This window comes from Prionailurus viverrinus, chromosome X, assembly GCF_022837055.1.
Source record: "Prionailurus viverrinus isolate Anna chromosome X, UM_Priviv_1.0, whole genome shotgun sequence".
Taxonomy (NCBI): domain Eukaryota; kingdom Metazoa; phylum Chordata; class Mammalia; order Carnivora; family Felidae; genus Prionailurus; species Prionailurus viverrinus.
In genome coordinates this window covers 79,758,289-79,782,568 of record NC_062579.1, presented here as the reverse complement: position 1 = coordinate 79,782,568, position 24,280 = coordinate 79,758,289, and the positions used below count along the sequence as shown (strand labels likewise).

Here is a 24,280-nt window from a genome sequence, read left to right as displayed (position 1 = left end):
GCTGAGACCTGAGATCATCAATGCAATTCATGAGCCCAGAGAAGGTGTCAGTGGGAAGTAGGTGTACAGGAAGGTACTTGGGAGAAAATGGAAAATGAGCCTGAAGGAAAAGGGCAAACAACTGCTATACCTCACGTTTGGTTGATGGCTTTTAAAAATGTAGACTCCTGGTAAGATAATATGAGAAAATGATGAAATGGTACTGGAGCACTTTTCAGGGGATGAGGAACCAATGAACTTCATGATAGAATTTGTCTTCAAATCAAACATGTATTTTCCAACAAAGTTCTGACAAAAACATACAAAATGCTGATGACCAAGTGATTCTTACCTCTTCTAACAAGGGTCCAAAATAATCATCAGCACAGGGTATGAGGTCTATTGGAAATAGGGGGGAAATGTCACAGAGAAAACTATCAAGCAGCATAAATCTAGGGCCACAGAAGTGTTATTATCAACTAGTAGGAATGTGCCCAGCTACTCTTTTTTTTAAACATATTTCTATTCTACAGATTATTCTGAGGGCAGAATACTGGATGCCACTATTGATTTTAAATTGGGCTATTTTTTCTGCCACTTTCTGGTCACAAAGAAGCAACTGAATATAAGTTTCTTCACTAAAGAAGCAACTGAATATGAGAACTTTGATGAAGAGGCCCAAGAAGCTGGATGTGAGGAGAAGGAAGTGGAAGAGGATGAAAGTGAAGAACCAGAAGAAAAACTTGAAATTGATATGGAATCAGCAGGGGGCAACTGTGTAGAATCCAGGTATTAGTGTAGAGCCTTAAGTATTAACTAACCATTTCTGACATATACTTGTTACTGAGAGTTTTATGCTTTAAAATTGTTTCTGTAAACTAATAAGAAAAAAATGTTGAAATTTAGTTTTGAAAAGTTAGTAATATACTTATATACTAGATAGTATAGAAGACAGTACATTCTGAAATGTACTTCATTCATAGCTACAAGTCCTTTGTCCATAGCTTTAAGACTACTACAGAGGGAATGGGGCACCTGGGTGGCTCAGTCAGTTGAGCGTCTGACTTTGGCTCAGGTCATGATCTCACGGTTCATGGGTTTGAGCCCTGCATCGGGCTCTGTGCTGACAGCTCAGAGCCTGGAGCCTGCTTCAGATTCTGTGTCTCCCTCTTTCTCTGCCCCTCCCCCCCCACTCTCTCTCAAAAATAAACATTAAAAAAATAAAAAAAAGACTACTACAAAGGGGAGATTTATGAGACTTTGCATTAGAGATCAATAATTTTTTAAGAAAATGGTCACCAGAAGAAGTAGCTAAAGCAGATAGGCCATGCACAAGCTGTGCCTTCATCACTTGGTCACAGAAATGTAGTCTCTTGGAATAACAACGCCTCTTGATGTGACTCCTTACAAAAGTATTAAAAGGATTACAAAAGTATTAAAAAGGATCATGATTAATTCACAAATATTAGTTCTATTTAGGTTTTTGTATTTCATATGACATTCAAAAGAAAAGAAAATTTGTCATAGTAAGATTGCTTATCACTGAATTGGTAATTAAGTCTTAGCTTATATTTCCTCCAACTATCCACCTCTTTCTCCCACTTTCCCTCTACCTCTCTTTCTCTCTTTCTAAATTTTCACAGCTACAGAGTCTGATAACAGCCTCATTCCCATTTTACAGATAAGGAAACTGAAGGTCTGGGAGTATAAGGGATATATGGTTTGTGTAAAGAGCACAGACTTCTAAGGTAGAAAGATGTATTTAAATCAGAGTGGCCTCTAAAGAAAAAAAAAAGCAAGTTTTGTTAGTGGTGGGCAAGAGGGATTCGAAGCTGGTGTGATCAAATGATTGAAGCATGTGCACCCTGATATCTTAAGGGTCTGGGTTACAATAAATGGTTTCCATTTCTCCTTGTTGAGACAATAGGTGTACATAGGATTAACTCACATTAGAAAGTTACTGGTATATGTTAATGGTGTACAATTGTTAATTGACTCTTATTTCATCCTACAGTTGGAAGGCATAGAAAGAAATGGATGGCAAAAGAAGAATTTGTTCTTCACATATATTCTACTTTTCAGTAGCCCAAACCACTAGTTTTGTTTCAAAGTTAATCACCCCAAAATAATATTAACTGACGTCTGGCTTTACTCTTACCTTTTACAGATATATTTGACAACATTTGTTTGCATTAAAAATAAAAGCTTATTTGGGGCACCTGGGTGGCTTAGTCGGTTGAGCGTCTGACTTCGGCTGAGGTCATGATCTCGTGGTTCCTGAGTTTGAGCCCCACGTTGGGCTCTTTGCTGACAGCTCAGAACCTGGAGCCTGCTTTTGGTTCTGTGTCTCCCTCTCTCTCTGTCCCTCCCCTGGTCATGATCTGTCTCTTCTCTCTATTTCTCAAAAATAAATAAACATTGGGGCGCCTGGGTGGCGCAGTCGGTTAAGCGTCCGACTTCAGCCAGGTCACGATCTCATGGTCCGTGAGTTCGAGCCCCGCGTCAGGCTCTGGGCTGATGGCTCAGAGCCTGGAGCCTGTTTCCCATTCTGTGTCTCCCTCTCTCTCTGCCCCTCCCCCATTCATGCTCTGTCTCTCTCTGTCCCAAAAATAAATAAATGTTGAAAAAAAAATTAAAAAAAAAAATAAATAAATAAACATTAAAATTTTTTTTAAATAAAAGCTTGTTTGAAATAAATAAGTTGCAGATTTTTTTTGTTACATAAATGACACTGACTCAGAACTTTGTATCTTTCTATTTGTCTTAGCCCACCACCTTACTTTCTTTGAAAGGAATATCTTTCAACTGTTTGGTAAGCCTATTTTAAATTATTTTATTGCAGCCTCAAATAAATTAAAATATAACGTTATAAGCAATTTGTGTAATGGCAGAAATGGTGGTCTAGCCTCTACTGCATTTTATTGAAAGAAACCAATGGACCACCTAGCTTGCCTGGAGACCAAATGGTGCTATTGAGTTGCTGTGGATAAGCAGCATCAGCATCACTGGGTACTTGTTATAAATGCAAATTCTTAGACCCCACTTCAGACTTACTGAATCAAATTCTGGAGGTAGGCTGCTAGCCATCAGGGTTTTATAAGTCCTTCAGGTGCTTCTGAAGTACACTAAAGTTTAAGAACCACTGGTTTAGAGCAATGTGGGAAAACTAATTTCACCTACAGTAGGACCAGCCTTAATTCACTGACTTGGTACTGTTGCAGGTAAACTGAACATGATGGTAAAATCTGGATTGAGGAAGAGACTAGAATTCTCAGGGGTGTGATGCACAAATATCTCTTGCAGGGATGTGCTAGTTTTCTAAGTTTATTTATTTTGAGAGAGAGAGGCAATACGAGCAGGGGAGGAGCAGAGAGAGGAAAAGTGAGAGAATCCCAAGCAGGCTCTGCACTGTCAGTGCAGAGCCCGATGCAGGGCTTGAACCCACAAACCATGAGATCATGACCTGAGCCAAAATCAAGAGCCAGACACTTAACGGACCGAGCCACTCAAGTGCCCAGGGTGTGTTAGTTTTATAGAGCTGCCAAAACCCAAAAATTATTGCAAACCAGGTGACTTAAAACAATACAAATTTATGGGTCTGAAGGATTTTAAGCAGAGGAGTAATCTGCCTGATTAAAATTGTAAAGTACTGGGGCATCAGGGTGGCTCAGTCCATTAAGTGTCCAACTCTTGATTTCAGCTCAGGTCATGATCTCAGGGTTTGTGGATTCCAGCCCTGCGTCAGGCTATGCGCTGACAGAACAGAGCCTGTTTGGGATTCTCTGTCTCCTTGTCTCTCTGCCCCTCCTCCACTCATGTGCTCCCACTCTCTCAAAAATACATGAATAAACTTAAAAAAAATCAATACCGGGGCGCCTGGGTGGCACAGTCGGTTAAGCGTCCAACTTCAGCCAGGTCATGATCTCGCGGTCCGTGAGTTCGAGCCCCGCGTCAGGCTCTGGGCTGATGGCTTGGAGCCTGGAGCCTGTTTCCGATTCTGTGTCTCCCTCTCTCTCTGCCCCTCCCCCGTTCATGCTCTGTCTCTCTCTGTCCCAAAAATAAATAAAAAACGTTGAAAAAAAATTTTAACAAAAAAAAAATCAATACAAATTTATTCTCTCACATTTCTGGAGGCCCAAAGTCTGAAGTCAAGGTGTTCACAGGATTGGTTCCTTCTGGAGGTTCTGAGGGATAGTTTGTTTCATTCCTCTCCTAGTTTCTGTTCGTCCATGCCATGTTGGTGGTGATGGTGGTATGTGTGTGTGTATGTATGTATGTATGTGTGTGTGTGTATATATGTATATACATGCATATGTATATGTGTATATATATATGCATGCAGATATTTATGTGTTAATATAGTTAATATATTAACTGTAGTTAATATATATTAAAGGTCCTTATGTGGGCTTAAGAATCTTAGGGGATTCACATTAGACTAAAGACACACACACAACTCTTTTTGAGATAAGCCTTTTTTTGTGTACATACTCAGAGTCCATGACCTTGCACCTAATTATGCTACAGGTACCTAAGGCCCTGATTTTGCTCCCCAAATGACCCCATGTCTCAAGCCCCAAAAGGCCTGGGTGCTCCTCTTTACTGAGTCTGTGCTTCTGAGGGTTGAATGACATGGTCAATCCTATACTCCCAGGACTGAGAGGTAACCAAAAGGTGATGGTTATATGCAGCTAACAGGGAACAAGTAAGCTACACTATTCACATATATGTATGTGAAGTGTCTCCTGATGAGGAATCTCAGAGTGCATTAAAAAGGGGGGCATGCTGAGTTCTAGGGATTGAGATGTGGACCAGGGGCCCAAGGTGGGAGGGCCCACTCTCCTTTAACATCACTAGAATAGAACTATGAGTACTCTAAGTATGGAAGACAGACGCTAAACTGACTCCCAATAACCCCAGCCTTCTCAAATTCATACTCTTGTATAATCTCCTGCCCTGTGACTTCCTTCTACACCAGGCCCAACAAAGGGCATCCCTGGATACCCCAGGTATCCAGATGTATAGTCTTGAACATCACACAACAAACTATTCCAGAATTATATCTATGACTGACAGATTTGCATTTTTAAATTTTCTTGATAAACTAAATAGGAAAAATATATAACTAAAACATACCCAGTATTCTAGACCTGAACCTGGTCTTTCAGCTCATTAAGAAGGTGGATTTTTCATGTTATTGGAGATAAGATTTTATTTAACAGTTTATTTGTTGATTTAAACCCTTATATATGGCAAGAAGGCCCCAAGTGAACTCTTGGCTTGAAATCTTTATTTTTTATTTAAAAAAATTTGTAAACATTTATTTATCTTTGAGACAGAGAGAGACAGAGCATGAATGGGGGAGGGTCAGAGAGAGAGGGAGACACAGAATCCAAAACAGGCTCCAGGCCCTGAGCTGTTAGCACAGAGCCTGACGCGGGGCTCGAACTCACGGACCGCAAGATTATGACCTGAGCCAAAGTCGGATGCTTAACCGACTGAGCCACCCAGGTGCACCTGAAATCTTTAAATGTTACAAATGTTACTGGTGGTCCAATTTGAATATTTGGTCTACCCCTTTCCCTTCCTTGTTCCCTGTCACACTTTGTTACCCAAGGACAGAAAAAGTACTGCCCCCTCGCTTTGGAAATGGGCCCTGCAGCTAGATTTTATAGCCCATAATTCTATGGGACTTGGACCTACGTACATACTCCCTGGGCATTGCTACAGTATAACCATCAACCACCTTGCCCCTCTGCTTACCCCTGGCTACATCAACACTCTCTTCCACATATCTCACTTCCTGTGCACATACTGTGTGCACAAATCCACTTACTTAAGACCACTTCTCCCATGTGAAAATAGCCAGCTGGAGGGGACCAGCCATCATCTTGTTCAGGCACACCTGTATGAAGCCCATTTAAGATCAGCACAATCCTCCTAAAGAACATTTTCCTTTTCTGCAATGTTAATATCATATTTGATTTCTCTCCCTATTTCATACAGACTGAGATGGATAACGGTACAGTTTCTGTTTTTGTAATTTCATTTTTTCATAAAGCAAAGACCAAGGAAGCCATAAAAAAGCTGGGAACTTGTCAGAATGTGCCTCTTGGAATTTAGACATCCTTAAACTCTTTATTTAAACAGAGTTTTATTTCTAACTTTTGAAAGAAAATTATAATGGGGGAATTTCCAGAATGAAACTGATCTTACATTGGTTTACTCTGAGAAAAACTAGAAGGGTTGGAGGTGTAACAGCTAGTATAACACAATTATATAGGTAATAGTATCTACCCAAATTAACTATTTGCCATGAGAGTAAGGAGGAAATACTGTATAAGCAAATACATCACGGATAGGAGCCTGAAAATGCATCTTGATTAGCCAATCACTGTAAGTGCCATTCGATTTGCTGATCCATATTGTCCAAGTGGCAGAGAAGGTTGCATGGCAGCCTGGGCTGTTGCCTCTTCTTATACTGCTAGTTTATAGCAGCCTTTACTCAGTAAATAGGTAGAAGAAGTTGGACTTCCAAATAAGATATATATTGCCCTCAGAATCGAAACAAGCCCACTAGTCACTGTGCTTATTTCTTTTTTATTTTTTAAGTGGGCCTCATGCTCAGCATGGAGTCCAATGTGGGGCTTGAACTCACAACCCTGAAATCAAGACCTTAGCTGAGAACAAGAGTTGGATGCTCAACTGACTAAGCCACCCAGTAACCCCCATTGTGCCTATTTCTCAATAGTTAATGGCCTGATGTGGCAAGTCATCCTTCCCTTTGGAAGGGATATTTCAATATGCCCTTGACCTCTAGATCCCTAGAAAATTCACCAAGGAAGACTGCCTTTGAATTTTTGTGGGGTTCATTTCCCACTTTCTAGCATGCATGCATTCTACCATGGTGTTTAGGATAGTTGCTACATCTTGTTCATCGGGTCCTATCAGCATGAAAAAATCAATGTAATGCGACAGTGTCCTGAGAACCTGGGGCACCTGGGTGGCTCAGTTGGTTAAGCGTCTGACTCTTGATTTTGGCTCAGGTCATGATCTCATGGTTGTGAGACTGAGCCCTGCATCAGGCTCTGCACTGAGCATGGAGCCTGCTTAGGTTTGTCTCTCCCACTCTCTCACCTCACACAAACTCTGTCTCAAAATAAATGAATAAACTTAAACAAAAAAAGATTCCTGAGAACCAGACTGTAACAAAGGGCTAGGGCATTTATACAGCCCTTCATATTGTCCTTGCGGATACGAATGTTATGATTACTGCTTCAGCTCTGCCCCTTACTACAGTAACTTCACCTACCTTGCCTTGTTGATTAAATATTGCTCCTTTGTCCCTGTCATACTGGGATCACAATATTCCTCTTGATTTCAGAAATCCCAATTCAATGTCAGTAATTCTGGCTGTCATTTCTATCCAAAAGAGATTCTCCAGAGTTGCGGCAAGATGGCGGCTTAGGAGGACGCTGGGCTCACTGCACGTCCTGCTGATCACTTAGATTCCATCTACACCTGCCTAAATAACCCAGAAAACCGCCAGAGGATTAGCAGAACGGAGTCGCCGGAGCCAAACGCAGACGAGAGGCCCACGGAAGAGGGTAGGAAGGGCGGCGAGGCGGTGCACGCTCCACGGACTGGCGGGAGGGAGCCGGGGCGGAGGGGCGGCTCGCCGGCCAAGCAGAGCCCCCGAGTCTGGCTGGCAAAAGCGGAGGGGCCTGACGGACTGTGTTCCCACAACAAGCGCGACTTAGCGTCTGGGAGGTCATAAGTTAACAGCTCTGCTCAGGAAAGCGGGAAGGCTGGAGGACAAAGGGAGGGAGAGCTGCTGAGCCCCCTGACAACAGAGCTCAGTTTGGTGGGGAACAAAGGCGCTCGCCAGCGCCATCTCCCCCGCCCATCCCCCAGCCAAAATCCCAAAGAGAACCGGTTCCTGCCAGGGAACTTGCTCGCTCCGCGCAAACACCCAACTCTGCGCTTCTGCGGAGCCAAACCTCCGGCAGCGGATCTGACTCCCTCCAGCTGCCACAGGGCTCCTCCCGAAGTGGATCACCTAAGGAGAAGCGATCTAAGCCTGCCCCTCCTGCCCCCGAGCACCTTGCCTACCCACCCCAGCTAATACGCCAGATCCCCAGCATCACAAGCCTGGCAGGGTGCAAGTAGCCCAGAAGAGCCACACCACCCCACAGTGAATCCCGCCCCTAGGAGAGGGGAAGAGAAGGCACACACCAGTCTGACTGTGGCCCCAGCGGTGGGCTGGGGGCAGACATCAGGTCTGACTGCGGCCCCGCCCACCAACTCCAGTTATACACCACAGCACAGGGGAAGTGCCCTGCAGGTCCTCACCACACCAGGGACTATCCAAAATGACCAAGCGGAAGAATTCCCCTCAGAAGAATCTCCAGGAAATAACAACAGCTAATGAGCTGATCAAAAAGGACTTAAATAACAGAAAGTGAATTTAGAATAATAGTCATAAAATTAATCGCTGGGCTTGAAAACAGTATACAGGACAGCAGAGAATCTCTTGCTACAGAGATCAAGGGACTAAGGAACAGTCACGAGGAGCTGAAAAATGCTTTAAACGAAATGCATAACAAAATGGAAACCACCACAGCTCGGCTTGAAGAGGCAGAGGAGAGAATAGGTGAACTAGAAGATAAAGTTATGGAAAAAGAGGAAGCTGAGAAAAAGAGAGATAAAAAAATCCAGGAGTATGAGGGGAAAATTAGAGAATTAAGTGATACACTAAAAAGAAATAATATACGCATAATTGGTATCCCAGAGGAGGAAGAGAGAGGGAAAGGTGCTGAAGGGGTACTTGAAGAAATAATAGCTGAGAACTTCCCTGAACTGGGGAAGGAAAAAGGCATTGAAATCCAAGAGGCACAGAGAACTCCCTTCAGACGTAACTTGAATCGATCTTCTGCACGACATATCATAGTGAAACTGGCAAAATACAAGGATAAAGAGAAAATTCTGAAAGCAGCAAGGGGTAAACGTGCCCTCACATATAAAGGGAGACCTATAAGACTCGTGACTGATCTCTCTTTTGAAACTTGGCAGGCCAGAAAGAATTGGCACGAGATTTTCAGGGTGCTAGACAGAAAAAATATGCAGCCGAGAATCCTTTATCCAGCAAGTCTGTCATTTAGAATAGAAGGAGAGATAAAGGTCTTCCCAAACAAACAAAAACTGAAGGAATTTGTCACCACCAAACCAGCCCTACAAGAGATCCTAAGGGGGACCCTGTGAGACAAAGTCCCAGAGACATCACTACAAACATAAAACATACAGACATCACAATGACTCTAAACCCGTATCTTTCTATAATAACACTGAATGTAAATGGATTAAATGCGCCAACCAAAAGACATAGGGTATCAGAATGGATAAAAAAACAAGACCCATCTATTTGCTGTCTACAAGAGACTCATTTTAGACCTGAGGACACCTTTATATTGAGAGTGAGGGGATGGAGAACTATTTATCATGCGACTGGAAGCCAAAAGAAAGCTGGAGTAGCCATACTTATATCAGACAAACTAGACTTTAAATTAAAGGCTGTAACAAGAGATGAAGAAGGACATTATATAATAGTTACAGGGTCTATCCATCAGGAAGAGCTAACAATTATAAATGTCTATGCACCGAATACCGGAGCCCCCAAATATATAAAACAATTACTCATAAACATAAGCAACCTTATTGATAAGAATGTGGTAATTGCAGGGGACTTTAATACACCACTTACAGAAATGGATAGATCATCTAGACACACGGTCAATAAAGAAACAAGGGCCCTGAATGAGACATTGGGTCAGATGGACTTGACAGATATATTTAGAACTCTGCATCCCAAAGCAACAGAATATACTTTCTTCTCGAGTGCACATGGAACATTCTCCAAGATAGATCATATACTGGGTCACAAAACAGCCCTTCATAAGTTTACAAGAATTGAAATTATACCATGCTTGCTTTCAGACCACAATGCTATGAAGCTTGAAATCAACCACAGAAAAAAGTCTGGAAAACCTCCAAAAGCACGGAGGTTAAAGAACACCCTACTAACGAATCAGTGGGTCAACCAGGCAATTAGAGAAGAAATTAAAAAATATATGGAAACAAACGAAAATGAAAATACAACAATCCAAATGCTTTGGGATGCAGCAAAGGCAGTCCCGAGAGGAAAATACATTGCAATCCAGGCCTATCTCAAGAAACAAGAAAAATCCCAAATACAAAATCTAACAGCACACCTAAAGGAACTAGAAGCAGAACAGCAAAGGCAGCCTAAGCCCAGCAGAAGAAGAGAAATAATAAAGATCAGAGCAGAAATAAACAATATAGAAACTAAAAAAACTGTAGAGCAGATCAACGAAACCAAGAGTTGGTTTTTTGAAAAAATAAACAAAATTGACAAACCTCTAGCCAGGCTTCTCAAAAAGAAAAGGGAGATGACCCAAATAGATAAAATCATGAATGAAAAGGGAATTATTACAACCAATCCCTCAGAGATACAAACAATTATCAGGGAATACTATGAAAAATTATATGCCAACAAATTGGACAACCTGGAAGAAATGGACAAATTCCTGAACACCCACACTCTTCCAAAACTCAATCAGGAGGAAATAGAAAGCTTGAACAGACCCATAACCAGCGAAGAAATTGAATCGGTTATCAAAAATCTCCCAACAAATAAGAGTCCAGGACCAGATGGCTTCCCAGGGGAGTTCTACCAGACGTTTAAAGCAGAGATAATACCTATCCTTCTCAAGCTATTCCAAGAAATAGAAAGGGAAGGAAAACTCCCAGACTCATTCTATGAAGCCAGTATTACTTTGATTCCTAAACCAGACAGAGACCCAGTAAAAAAAGAGAACTACAGGCCAATATCCCTGATGAATATGGATGCAAAAATTCTCAATAAGATACTAGCAAATCGAATTCAACGGCATATAAAAAGAATTATTCACCATGATCAAGTGGGATTCATTCCTGGGATGCAGGGCTGGTTCAACATTCGCAAATCAATCAACGTGATACATCACATTAACAAAAAAAAAAGAGAAGAACCATATGATCCTGTCAATCGATGCAGAAAAGGCCTTCGACAAAATCCAGCACCCTTTTTTAATAAAAACCCTTGAGAAAGTCGGGATAGAAGGAACATACTTAAAGATCATAAAAGCCATTTATGAAAAGCCCACAGCTAACATCATCCTCAACGGGGAAAAACTGAGAGCTTTTTCCCTGAGATCAGGAACACGACAAGGATGCCCACTCTCACCGCTGCTGTTTAACATAGTGCTGGAAGTTCTAGCATCAGCAATCAGACAACAAAAGGAAATCAAAGGCATCAAAATTGGCAAAGATGAAGTCAAGCTTTCGCTTTTTGCAGATGACATGATATTATACATGGAAAATCCGATAGACTCCACCAAAAGTCTGCTAGAACTGATACAGGAATTCAGCAAAGTTGCAGGATACAAAATCAATGTACAGAAATCAGTTGCATTCTTATACACTAACAATGAAGCAACAGAAAGACAAATAAAGAAACTGATCCCATTCACAATTGCACCAAGAAGCATAAAATACCTAGGAATAAATCTAACCAAAGATGTAAAGGATCTGTATGCTGAAAACTATAGAAAGCTTATGAAGGAAATTGAAGAAGATTTAAAGAAATGGAAAGACATTCCCTGCTCATGGATTGGAAGAATAAATATTGTCAAAATGTCAATACTACCCAAAGCTATCTACACATTCAATGCAATCCCAATCAAAATTGCACCAGCATTCTTCTCGAAACTAGAACAAGCAATCCTAAAATTCATATGGAACCACAAAAGGCCCCGAATAGCCAAAGGAATTTTGAAGAAGAAGACCAAAGCAGGAGGCATCACAATCCCAGACTTTAGCCTCTACTACAAAGCTGTCATCATCAAGACAGCATGGTATTGGCACAAAAACAGACACAGAGACCAATGGAATAGAATAGAAACCCCAGAACTAGACCCACAAACGTATGGCCAACTCATCTTTGACAAAGCAGGAAAGAACATCCAATGGAAAAAAGACAGCCTCTTTAACAAATGGTGCTGGGAGAACTGGACAGCAACAAGCAGAAGGTTGAAACTAGACCACTTTCTCACACCATTCACAAAAATAAACTCAAAATGGATAAAGGACCTAAATGTGAGACAGGAAACCATCAAAACCTTAGAGGAGAAAGCAGGAAAAGACCTCTCTGACCTCAGCCGTAGCAATCTCTTACTCGACACATCCCCAAAGGCAAGGGAATTAAAAGCAAAAGTGAATTACTGGGACCTTATGAAGATAAAAAGCTTCTGCACAGCCAAGGAAACAACCAACAAAACTAAAAGGCAACCAACGGAATGGGAAAAGATATTCGCAAATGACATATTGGACAAAGGGCTAGTATCCAAAATCTATAAAGAGCTCACCAAACTCCACACCCAAAAAACAAATAACCCAGTGAAGAAATGGGCAGAAAACATGAATAGACACTTCTCTAAAGAAGACATCCGGATGGCCAACAGGCACATGAAAAGATGTTCAGCGTCGCTCCTTATCAGGGAAATACAAATCAAAACCACACTCAGGTATCACCTCACGCCAGTCAGAGTGGCCAAAATGAACAAATCAGGAGACTATAGATGCTGGAGAGGATGTGGAGAAATGGGAACCCTCTTGCACTGTTGGTGGGAATGCAAAGTGGTGCAGCCGCTCTGGAAAGCAGTGTGGAGGTTCCTCAGAAAATTAAAAATAGACCTACCCTATGACCCAGGAATAGCACTGCTAGGAATTTATCCAAGGGATACAGGAGCACTGATGCATAGGGCCACTTGTACCCCAATGTTCATAGCAGCACTCTCAACAATAGCCAAATTATGGAAAGAGCCTAAATGTCCATCAACTGATGAATGGATAAAGAAATTGTGGTTTATATGCACAATGGAATATTACGTGGCAATGAGAAAAAATGAAATATGGCCTTTTGTAGCAACGTGGATGGAACTGGAGAGTGTGATGCTAAGTGAAATAAGCCATACAGAGAAAGACAGATACCATATGGTTTCACTCTTATGTGGATCCTGAGAAACTGAACAGGAACCCATGGGGGAGGGGAAGGAAAAAAAAAAGAGGTTAGAATGGGAGAGAGCCAAAGCATAAGAGACTGTTAAAAACTGAGAACAAACTGAGGGTTGATGGGGGGTGGGAGGGAGGAGAGGGTGGGTGATGGGTATTGAGGAGGGCACCTTTTGGGATGAGCACTGGGTGTTGTATGGAAACCAATTTGTCAATAAATTTCATTAAAAAAAAAAGAAAAATTAAAAAAAAAAAAAGAAAAAAAAAACAACAAAAGAGATTCTCCATCACAGAGTACTTACTGGAGAAGATCAATATATCCCTTAACGCTTGGCACGAAGGTTCTGTGCTGGTGAATTTTTTTCATTCAATCTGTTAGTAAAGTCCATAATGCAGCAGTATTGTACCAGAGAGTAATAAGGGAATTTCATTACTATCATATGTTAACATATTATAGGGATACAAACAAATGATAAAATGTTTAGCACTGTGTGTAGCAAGAGGCGGACTTTTGTATGAAGGAAGGATGAGTAAGTGTGTCAAAGAAGTCTAAGGAAGAAGGTGAGGGAGTTCACAATTGAGGATATCTTTGGGAAGAATGATCCAGGAAGATGTACCAGCCAGTGACAAGGTTCCCATGCTGGAGCAATTCTGGAACATTTGAGGCCAGATTGACTGGAGCTGAGTGAGCAATCAGAAAAGTAGCAGGAGATGAAGTCAGAGAGGTGATTAAGAGGCCAGATTATATATGACCTTGCAAGGCCATTGGAAGAGTTTTAGTTTTTACTTTGAGAAAAAAAGATGCAAAATTATTGTAGGTTTTCTGTTTAAGTGACCCAACAGTAATAGCAAACACACATGTAGACTTTGTGTCAGACTCTGTTGAAAACTTTGCAAGTACTAATGCATTTAATCTTTACAACATTCCTCTGGCAGGTAAGTGCCTTACTATCCCCATTGTTCAAGTGAGTAAACTGAGGCAAACAAGGTTTAGGAAAGTTCTCTAAGGCTATGTAACTAGTACATGGAAAAGCCAGATTGCAAAGCCAGGCAGTCTGGACCCAATGTCCATCCACTGACCTGCTACAGAGAGCTGCTTCTTCCAATGGGAGTTCAAGTTTTAAAAGGCTCACTTTGATTACTGCCATTAAGTAAGATGTTAATGCATCAGTTAAGTCTATTGCCATCAGCTTGTCCCTAGTGCTGCAAAAGATCACTGTGTTGGGTCAAGCACTAGATGAAGTCTGTGGCTTGAATTCAGGGGCCACAGCTATACTCTCTGTAAGATAGAGTCTTAGCAAAATGGGAGTCTAAGAGGATCTAATAGTCTGTGCCTCCACAGAAGCACCAAGAAAATTAGCAGAAACTGTCAGAGTAAACTATGTCAGAACTCTGGAATATTATCAAAGGATTACAGTAATCGAGTGAATGATGAATTCAGAAAAGGGGACAAATAGAAGAGCTTTGTTGTGGTATTTAAATTTGGCCTTGCCCCACTCCGCTCCTTGGTGTGATACCTGTCTTAAAGATGGCAGCCTATATCTCCCCTCACTCCAGCCTCCCACCTCCATAGGTATCTGGTTACAAGAGTAGAGTGGAACTTGTTCTCAAGGAATTGTGTTTGTTTGTTTTGATCTGTCTGGGGGCTCCTTGAAAGAATGAAGCAAGTCACTTGCCTTTGTTTTGCCTAACTCCAAACTCTCAGGACAGAAAAATGGCTAAGAGTGTGTGTGTGGGGGGGGTGCTCCTTGAAAATACTGAAAGGCAACTCAATAAGCCATTGGTACCTGGGGCAAAAGATTATAGTTTGAATAAATAGTAAACACACCAAAAGCCTGGGAAGAAAAGCTTAGGAGAGTTACCTGGGGGAATAAGGGCTTTGAAAAGCTCTCACATATAAACGGGAATCTAAAAAGCCACATGCATGCCCAGGGCATGATACATGTTTAGACAAGTCTTGAGAAGGACCTCAGCTTTCACCAATGGCTGATTTTGGTCTCAGCACAAGCAGAAAGGGAAGGCTAAGATAGGGTTCTACATGATTCACTAAGTATTTAAAGAGTGCTCCAACACATAGCTAATTTGCAAAGACAAGAAAGATATTTTTTAAAATATTTTTTGTGAACTCCAGGAGTTTAAGAAAATCCCTGCCAAACCACTATCTGACCACTGGCTAAAGGAACAAACTTTAAAGACCACACATGACAAAATCTTTTAAAAACTAGTTTAGAAGAACCATGAAACAAGCAACTACAACACACAGCAGGCAACAACAAACTCTAAGAAGAAAAATCTGATTTTGAGAGTTACTACCTTATCATATTCAAAACATGCAGTTTTTATTTTTAAAAATTAGAAGGCATTCATAATAACAAGGGTGGTTTATTCACCAGAATAAATGATATTAACAATAAATGTCCCTCAGACATAAACACACGAAAAGGTATCCAATATCATTAGTCATTAGGGAAATGCAATAAAAACCACAAGGCAGTACCACTTCACACACAATAAATTGGCTATAATAACAAAGACAGACAAGAACAAGTGTTGGCTGAAATATTGAGATATTGAAACCCTCATACATTTGTTGGTGGGAATGTAAAGTGGGTGCAGCCACTGCAGAACACGGTTTAACAAAAAGTTAAACACTTTCCATATGACTTAGCAATTCTACTACTAGTTATGTATCTGAAAAAAATAAAAACAGGCATTCAGTGAAATACTTGTACATGAATTTTCATAGCAGCACTATTCACAATAGCCAAAAGATGAAAACCAGCCAGATGTCCAACAATGCATGGATAGACAAAATTTGGTGTATCCGTCAAATGGAATTTTATCAGCCATAAAAAGGAATTAATACTGTGACATGCTATAACATGAATGAACCTAGAAAACATTATGCTAAGCAAATGAAGAAAGAAGCTTGAGACACAAGACTGCATATTGTATGCTTCCATTTATAAGAAATGTCCAGAATGGGCAAATTCATAGAGACAGAAAGCAGATTAGTAGTTGGTAGGGACTGGGAGAAGGTGGTCACTGCTTAATGGCTACTGGATCTCCTTCGGGAGTGATGAAAATGTTCTGGAACTAGATAGAGGGGGTGATTGCACAACACTGTGAATGTATAATGCCACTAAATTGTTCACTTTCAAATGATAAGCTTTATGTTATGTGAATTTCACCTTGATCGTTTTTTTTTTTTAATTTTTTTTTCAGCGTTTATTTATTTTTGGGACAGAGAGAGACAGAGCATGAACGGGGGAGGGGCAGAGAGAGAGGGAGACACAGAATCGGAAACAGGCTCCAGGCTCCGAGCCATCAGCCCAGAGCCCGACGCAGGGCTCGAACTCACGGACCGCGAGATCGTGACCTGGCTGAAGTCGGACGCTTAACCGACTGCGCCACCCAGGCGCCCCTCACCTTGATCGTTTTAAATGCTAACCTTTAACCACAGGAATCATGCTTGGAAAGTTCTCACAAGACTATGGGCTCTCAGGAATGAGACTCAATGAAACAACATTTGGATCATGTCTCTTCCTCATGCTCAACCTTGATAATAAATTTATTGATAGGCAGCATTAGCATCAACCCCACCTTTCCCTTACTTCACACCCTTTGGCAGTGGGAATATTTGAATGTGTATGGGTTAAATCCATAGATTTAACTCCTCTGTCCAACTCTCACTGGACTATCCAACCCTGCTCCTCTCTCCCTTTACTCTCTTGCCAGATAGGACTATGCTAACCAAGGCTCAGTACAAATGACTGCTTCTTCTCACCTCTACTTCTGTTATAGAACTTCCAATCCCCTGGACTCTCAGGAACTTGCTTGCCTTTTCTGTTATTAATTTATTCTTGGCCTTGACCTGCTGCACACCAAAAACTGGAGAGTTCTCAAGGTGCTTGCTGCTTCCTTAATCTACTAAACTTGGTCCTTTCTACTCGTACCCATTCTTTAGTGTGTCACTCTCTCTTTGGAATCCTCTCCCCAATATACAGTTGTGAATACACAAAGGATCATTGAGAGGGATGTTCAGTGATTAATAAAGGATTACCTCTCACAGTGAACATCCACAGAATGACTCAGCAGGAACCTGGGCTTTCTCTTTTGATGATTAATTCTATCTTTAAACTGCATTAGATTCTTAGTAATAAGATTAAGATTGAATCAGTAGGTGTTCAATGAATACTTGTGCATTGAAGAAAGTCAACAAAATGATGTTTAATGCTATGTGGTGCCTCTGTTTCATAGCATATTGGATCTTGATTAGGTCAGTGTAGGTGGATAAGTGCCTAGAGGTGGAGATAATAGCAATGATGATTACCTGTTCTGTTGCATTAAGCCCAAGGCAGTACTGTAAGAACCAACCTTTAGTTAATAGCTAGGGCAAATCTCAAGATAGAAATGACTTGTTCTTGTTAGCATTTTTTCTAGCACCAAACACAGTGTTTGGCACACAGTAAGTGTTCATAGCTTATTTTTAAGTGAAAGAATGAATGGCCAGATAAAATAAGGCTTTATGCCTGGCAAGATGACTAACAGAAAAGGTACTGTGTAAATAGCATTAAACATGAAATCAGAATCTCTGGGTTCTAACCCTGACCTGTGGACTCCATGAGTGGCTTTCTGTGTCCTTTCCTTTTTATAATCCTCACACATATCTGGAAAACAATGGTGTAGTGGTGGAGAAGATAATGGACAAGGTGATGATTCCTAAGGGTGTTCTTACTGCCCTGATGTTTTATGGTAAGAGTGACCACAACTTGATAAATGATTTGATCAAGCATAGGGAGTTGCAACACAGCTGTGGAGCATGTCATCATGGGATCCAAGTTTCAATGTATTGTCAGAGAATGTGAAAGAGACAAGATGCCTCAGAACCTGCAGACTCAGAAGGAAAGTCAGTGGCTTTTGTCATTGTTAAAATCTTTCCTTTGCTATGCTGGACAGTGGCACCGACTAAAACTAGAAGCCAATATAGCATCATTCTGATGCAGAACCTTGGCTGAAAAGAGGGAAATGGCAAAGACCTCAGGAAATGAAGGTAAAATCAAGGTTAAGTCAAGAGCTTCATTAGTACATAGACACCTAGGAAGTTAAAACTTGAAGGTTTCTGAGCATCTATCTAATTCAACCTCTTAGTTGAAGTAATAGTGAAAGAGGCTCATGAAGGCGGAAGGAAACTGGACTGTCACACATACAGTACATGTAGTACATGCAAGTCCATTGCCAGAGCTATGTCTTCAGATTAGATGCTCCTGCCTCTCTGTCTCTCTTTGTTTCTGTCTCTTCCCCTCCCTCTCTCCTCATTTTCTTATAGCATATAAGAGGAAAGTCCATGATTGATCTAGAATTGGAAGAGAAGGTATGACCTGGGAAGACTGTACAAGGGAAGGGAACACGTAATTTTCCTGTACTTTCACAGGATCATCAGACTCCAGGTTAAGAACTTATGTCATAGGATCCTAAAAACTCAGGGCAGGAAAGGACTCTGTCACTGAGTCCACACTTACTGAGCATCTCTGACAGCTCTGCTGTTTGACTATTTTTCTTTATTAGAAGGTTTTTCTGATATTCTAATCACATCAGAATTGTATTGCTTTTAGACAAAAGCCATTATAATACTCAGAGTGGAGTATGATGTCAGCTTTAAAATACATTTGGAGGATTAAAATGGATCAAATGAGTACTTTACTAAGATGAGTCATATTTTAAGATTGTATTCATAAAATTTGTCCTCCAATTCATGCATCTCTAGTCATTTTATATGTAGACTTTTAAAGCATTTTTCACTTGGATTTCTAATGTCATCATTACAAAACAAAGACTCTACAGGTTATGCTTATATCCATTCTGTGTGGTAATTAACTTTTTTTCTTCTACAATAATTCTAGATTCTTGGGGATTGAGGATAAAATGATAAATGTGGAAGGATCTCTCACAAAGGCAGAATTGCTGTGGTGGGAGCATCCATCTGTAAAAGTTGGCAGTGGATAAATTAACCTGAGATTGAAAAGATAAGATCAAGTAAAGATTGACACAAATTTGTAAGTTTGTTTGAAGTACCAACCTGTGAGATTTTTTTTTTAAATATGTACATTTTTATAAACCCAACCATTTTAAAAATAGCTTCATTGAGGTACAACTGACAATTAACTGCACATATTTAAGTGTGCAATCTCATTTAAGTTTTCACATATGGGGGCGCCTGGGTGGCTCAGCCGGTTAAGCGGCCGACTTTGGCTCAGGTCATGATCTCGCGGTCCGTGAGTTCGAGTCCCGCGTCGGGCTCTGTGCTGACAGCTCAGAGCCTGGAGCCTGTTTCAGATCCTGTGACTCCCTCTCTCTGACCCTCCCCTGTTCATGCTCTCTCTTTGTCTCAAAAATAAATAAACGTTAAAAAAAAAAAGTTTTCACATGTGAACACACCTATAAAACCATCACCACATTTAAAATAGCGAATATATCTATCACTCCCCAAAGTTTCTTCATTCCCCTATGTAATCTTTCCCTCTCACTTTTCCCCATACCTCAATCCGTGGACAACCACTGATCTGCTTTCTGTCACTGTAGACTAGTTTGCATTCTATATAAGTGAAATCATATAACATGTACTCTTTTGGGTATGATTTCTTTCACTCAGCATAATTATTTTGAGATTCATTCATGCTGTAGCAATTATTAGTTTAAAAAATATCTTTTAAAGTTTATTTTGAAGGGCATCTAGGTGGCTCAGTCGGTTAAGTGTCCAACTTTGGCTTGGGTTATGATCTCATGGTTTGTGGGTTTGAACCCCACATTAAGCTCTCTGCTGTCAGCACAGACCCTGCTTCAGATCCTCTGTCCCCCCCTCTCTGCCCCTCCCCTGTTCTCGCTCTCTCAAAAATAAATAAACATTAAAAAAAAGATAGATTCTGATCTAGTAGGTTCTCACTCTTTAAAAAAAAAAGTTTAATATTTTGATAGAGGGAAAGCTCATGGGAGGGGTACAGAGGGAAGGAGAGAGAGAAACCCAAGCAGGCTCCTCACTGTCAGTGCAGAGCCTGATGTGGGGCTTGAACTCATGAACCATAAAATCATGACCTGTGCTGAAACCAAGATCTGGATGTTCAACTGACTGAGTCACCAAGGCACCCCTCTTAGTTCATTTTCATTGCAACAGTAATCTATTGTATTGGTATGCCACAATTTGTTTATTCATTTATTTGTTGATGGACATTTAGGCTGTTTCCAGTTTTGGTCTGTTACAAATAAAATTACTATGAACATCTGTCACAAGTCTTTGGACATATGCTTTCATTACTCAAACAGGTAGGGGTAGTATGACTGGGTTATATAGTAGGTACATGTTTAACTTTTAAAGAAACTGCTTAAGTATTTTACAAAGTGGTATACTGTTTTACATTTCCAACAGCAGCATATGATTATTCCAGTAGCTCCACATCCTGGTCAATACTTGCTATAACCGGTCTTTGGAATACATGCATTCACTACTTTAGTTATTGGCATCATCATTTGAAACTTATCCATGTATCTTTATCTCCATCACCCTTCCACATCCAACTGTTCACCCTTCTAAGTATCTCTTCAAAGAACCAGCTTTTGATTTCATAGATCTTCTCTAGTGATTTCTTCCTCTCAATTTTATTAATTTCTGCTCTAATTTTTATTATTTCTTTTCTTCTGTTTACTATGGATTTTATTTGCTCTTCTTTTTCTAGTTTCCTAAAATGGAACCATTGATTTTAGATCATTTTTTAGTTTTTATTTTAACTCCTGTTAGTTAACAGTGTTATATTAGTTTCAGGTGTACAATATAGAATTCAACACTTCCATATATCACTCTGCTCATCACAAGTGCACTCCTTAACCCCACCACCTATTTATTCCTTTCTAAAATATGCATTCATTGCTATAAATTTACCTTTAAGCATTGCTTTCACTGCATCCGACAAATTTTGATAAGTTGTATTTTCATTTATTTCAAAATATTTAATTTCTCTGGAGATTTGTTCTTTGACTTGTGTTATTTTGAAGTGTGTGTTTTTAAAGTTTATTTATTTATTACTTTGTGAGAGAGAGTGTGCAAGTGGGGGAGGGACAGAGAGAGAAAAGGAGAAAGAGAGTATCCCAAGCAGGCTCTGCACTGTCCTCGTGGAGCCTGATGTAGGGCTCGAACTCATGGACCACGAGATCATGACCTGTGCTGAAGTCGGACACAACCAACTGAGCCACCCAGGCACCACTGAAATGTATGGTTTAATCTCGACACATTTGGGGATTTTCCAGTTACCTATTATTGATTTCTAGTTTAATTCCACTGTGGTCTGAGAACAAACATTGTATGATTTATACTTTTCAAAATTTGTTAAAGTATGTTTTATGGCCCAGAATGTGCCCTATTTTGGTGAATATTTCATGTGTATGAGAAGAATGTGTATTCTGCTATTGTCAGATGAAGTACTAAGTCTCTCTCTTGAGTCCATTTCTTCATTTCCATATTAATTGCTACCACTTATGTTCAAGTCACCATTTTTTTTTACCTGAATTACTACAATAGCTTCCTACTCTGTTGTCTGTGATCAGCCCAGCTCTCTCCAGTGTATCTTCTCTTGTGCCACTAGAATAGTGTTACAAATTGATGTCACTTCCTATTGCACACATAATAAAGTTGAATCTCCTCAAGTTGTCATATAATGTGTTGCATTATCTAATACTTGACTACCTTTCCAGCCTCATCTCTCTATCCCATGTTCTACTCACCCGTCATCTCACAGGACAGGCCATTTCCTAAAGCTTTCACTCTCTCCCTGCATTTGTGTATTTACTCATGCTGCTCTCTCTGCTTACCTATCTTTCATTTTGCCTGACTAAACAATGCTACTCATTCTTTAGGAGTCACAGAAAATATCACCTACATTTTCTGACATTGTTTGACTACTAAGGTTCTGTTCCTACATGTTCTCATCATTGCAGCAGTTATCTTACCACACTGCAATAGATCGCCTATTTGACTACCCTTACTGCCTATGGGCTTCAGGACAGCAGAGTCCTTAGCACAGTAGTAAAACCAAAGTTAAACAAATTTAAAATTAATTAAAGTTCATTAGTTGACCATTTCAAAAACAGAAATATTGTGATGGAGTAGGACTATGTTAGTATTTACTTAACAATACTTTGCTAAGCATTTACTGCTGCTTTAGGGGCTGACACAATGGATATGAATAAGATATAGGCTTCCCCTCCAAGATGCTCAAAGTCTAGTAAGAAATGAAAAGAACAGGGCTCTGGTAGGGACAAGTCCAGACTCAGTAAGAGAAACACAAAGTGCTTATCAAGTATTAATCCTTAAATGGAGCAAAGAAGGTCAGAACACTGTTGGACTTTTTTCCCCCCAATATTTAATCCACTTTATTTCTAAAAATATTTTTGGACTAAATGTGTTTGGAAAGAAAAAATGCCTTTTAAAAGCAGTCACTCCAGGAAGCCAAAAGCAATTTGAAATACAATTTAACTACTCCAAGATTCAGAACGAAAAAGTCAAGGGTTGAAGCAGAGAAGGCTGGAGAAAGAAGAAAGACAAGGAAGAGATGGTGAAAGAAACATTTGGTAAAATCATCAGAATCTGTTATTTGGCATCATTTAGTTCCAAAGCACATTTTCAACTTTTTGGTCTGATTCTTGAGCTTTCTGGATGGTTGTGATGATCAGATCCAAGTAAGAAAGCAACTAGGGAGGAGGCTAGACTCTATTTTTTGCCAAGATGTAGTTTGAGAAAAGGTGTTTCTTCACTTGCTTCCAAATGCTTGCTCTGAGTTAAATAATGTGTAACCTGTACTTTGCCAAAGCTCTTCCAAGGCCCTCAACTCTGATCCTCCATCGGGTTACATTTATATTCAAATTATGTTTTGCAACAAAATTTATTTCTCACAAATCTACCTCTGATTTCTACCTTAATGCCTTTGTTGTCTCAAAATTATGTTTGGGGAGAAATTTTATTTTTCTTCTGTGTCTATTACTCAACTTCTTAATATTGTTAACTCAATTTTGACAAAATCAAAATTACACTTTTCTAAAGTGAAGTATAGTTGACACACAATTTACATTAGTTTCAGATGTACAACATAGTGATTAAACAATTTTCTATACATTATTCTATGCTCACCACAAGTGTTGTTACCATCTGTCACCACACAATGCTATTACAATACCAATGACTATATAAGTTATGCTGTACCTTTCATTCCTGTGACTTATTTATTCCATAACTGGAAGTCTGTATCTCCCACTCCCCTTCACCCATTTTGCCCATCTCCTAGCCCCCCTCCCCTCTGGCAGCCATCAGTTTGTTCTCTGTATTTATGGGTCTGTTTCTGCGTTTCTTGTTGTTCATTTGTTTTTAGATTCCACACATGAGTGAAATCATATAGTATTTGTCTTTCCCTGTCGGACTTATTTCACTTAGCATAATACCCACTAGGTCCATCTATGTTGTCATAAATGGCAAGATCTCACTCTTTTTATGACTAATATTCCATTGTACAGATATACCAACTCTTCTTTATCCATTCTCAAAATTGCACTTTTGTCATTCTTGTGAAAGATTAATCTACTCAAAATCAAGACCAGTGTTGACGATATGGTGGCTGATCTCCTGCCTGATATAAAATTAAAAAGTACTGATTTGATTTTTTCTTTGATGTAAAAATGACTAAAATCATAGTAGATATGTGGGAATGAATTGTGTGACATAGCACTGGGAATTCTACTATATCTAGTCATGAGAAAACACTGGTGTATCTTTCCACACTCAAGAGTGGGCTTATTGACTTCTAACTATAGTTCACATGTCCTGGCTTCAAGGGCTTGATTCAAAAAGTGGGCTGCAAATGCAAAAAGACTAAACAGCTTCTATCTTGGAACAACATTCAATTTGTTTGCTGGTGTTGCTCTTAAGGACTTTGGCTCTCTGGGTTTTGGATCCTACCTGCTGACCAACTTGGAGCTATAGCACTTGTTTGCTCCTTCTTCCCTTTCTTAACTCCTCTAGACTTGACTCTTAGCTTGGCTGGAATTGGGGTTCTGCCATAGTTTTATGCATAGGAGGCTTCCAGTACTAGGGCCTTTCAGGTATCCCTGTCCCATTGCTGACCATGCCTTGGCA

General features: G+C 40.2%; 1 protein-coding gene and 1 pseudogene across 1 annotated transcript in view; one reads left to right on the top strand and one right to left on the bottom strand.

Moving 5' to 3' along the window:
• Positions 1-24,280, top strand: part of LOC125157033 (mesoderm-specific transcript homolog protein-like) — a 174,436-nt pseudogene that overhangs the window by 1,116 nt on the left and 149,040 nt on the right.
• The window catches only part of LOC125157314 (small ubiquitin-related modifier 2-like), a 170,173-nt gene that overhangs the window by 94,254 nt on the left and 51,639 nt on the right, over positions 1-24,280 (bottom strand). The gene's annotated exons all lie outside the window — the stretch shown is intronic.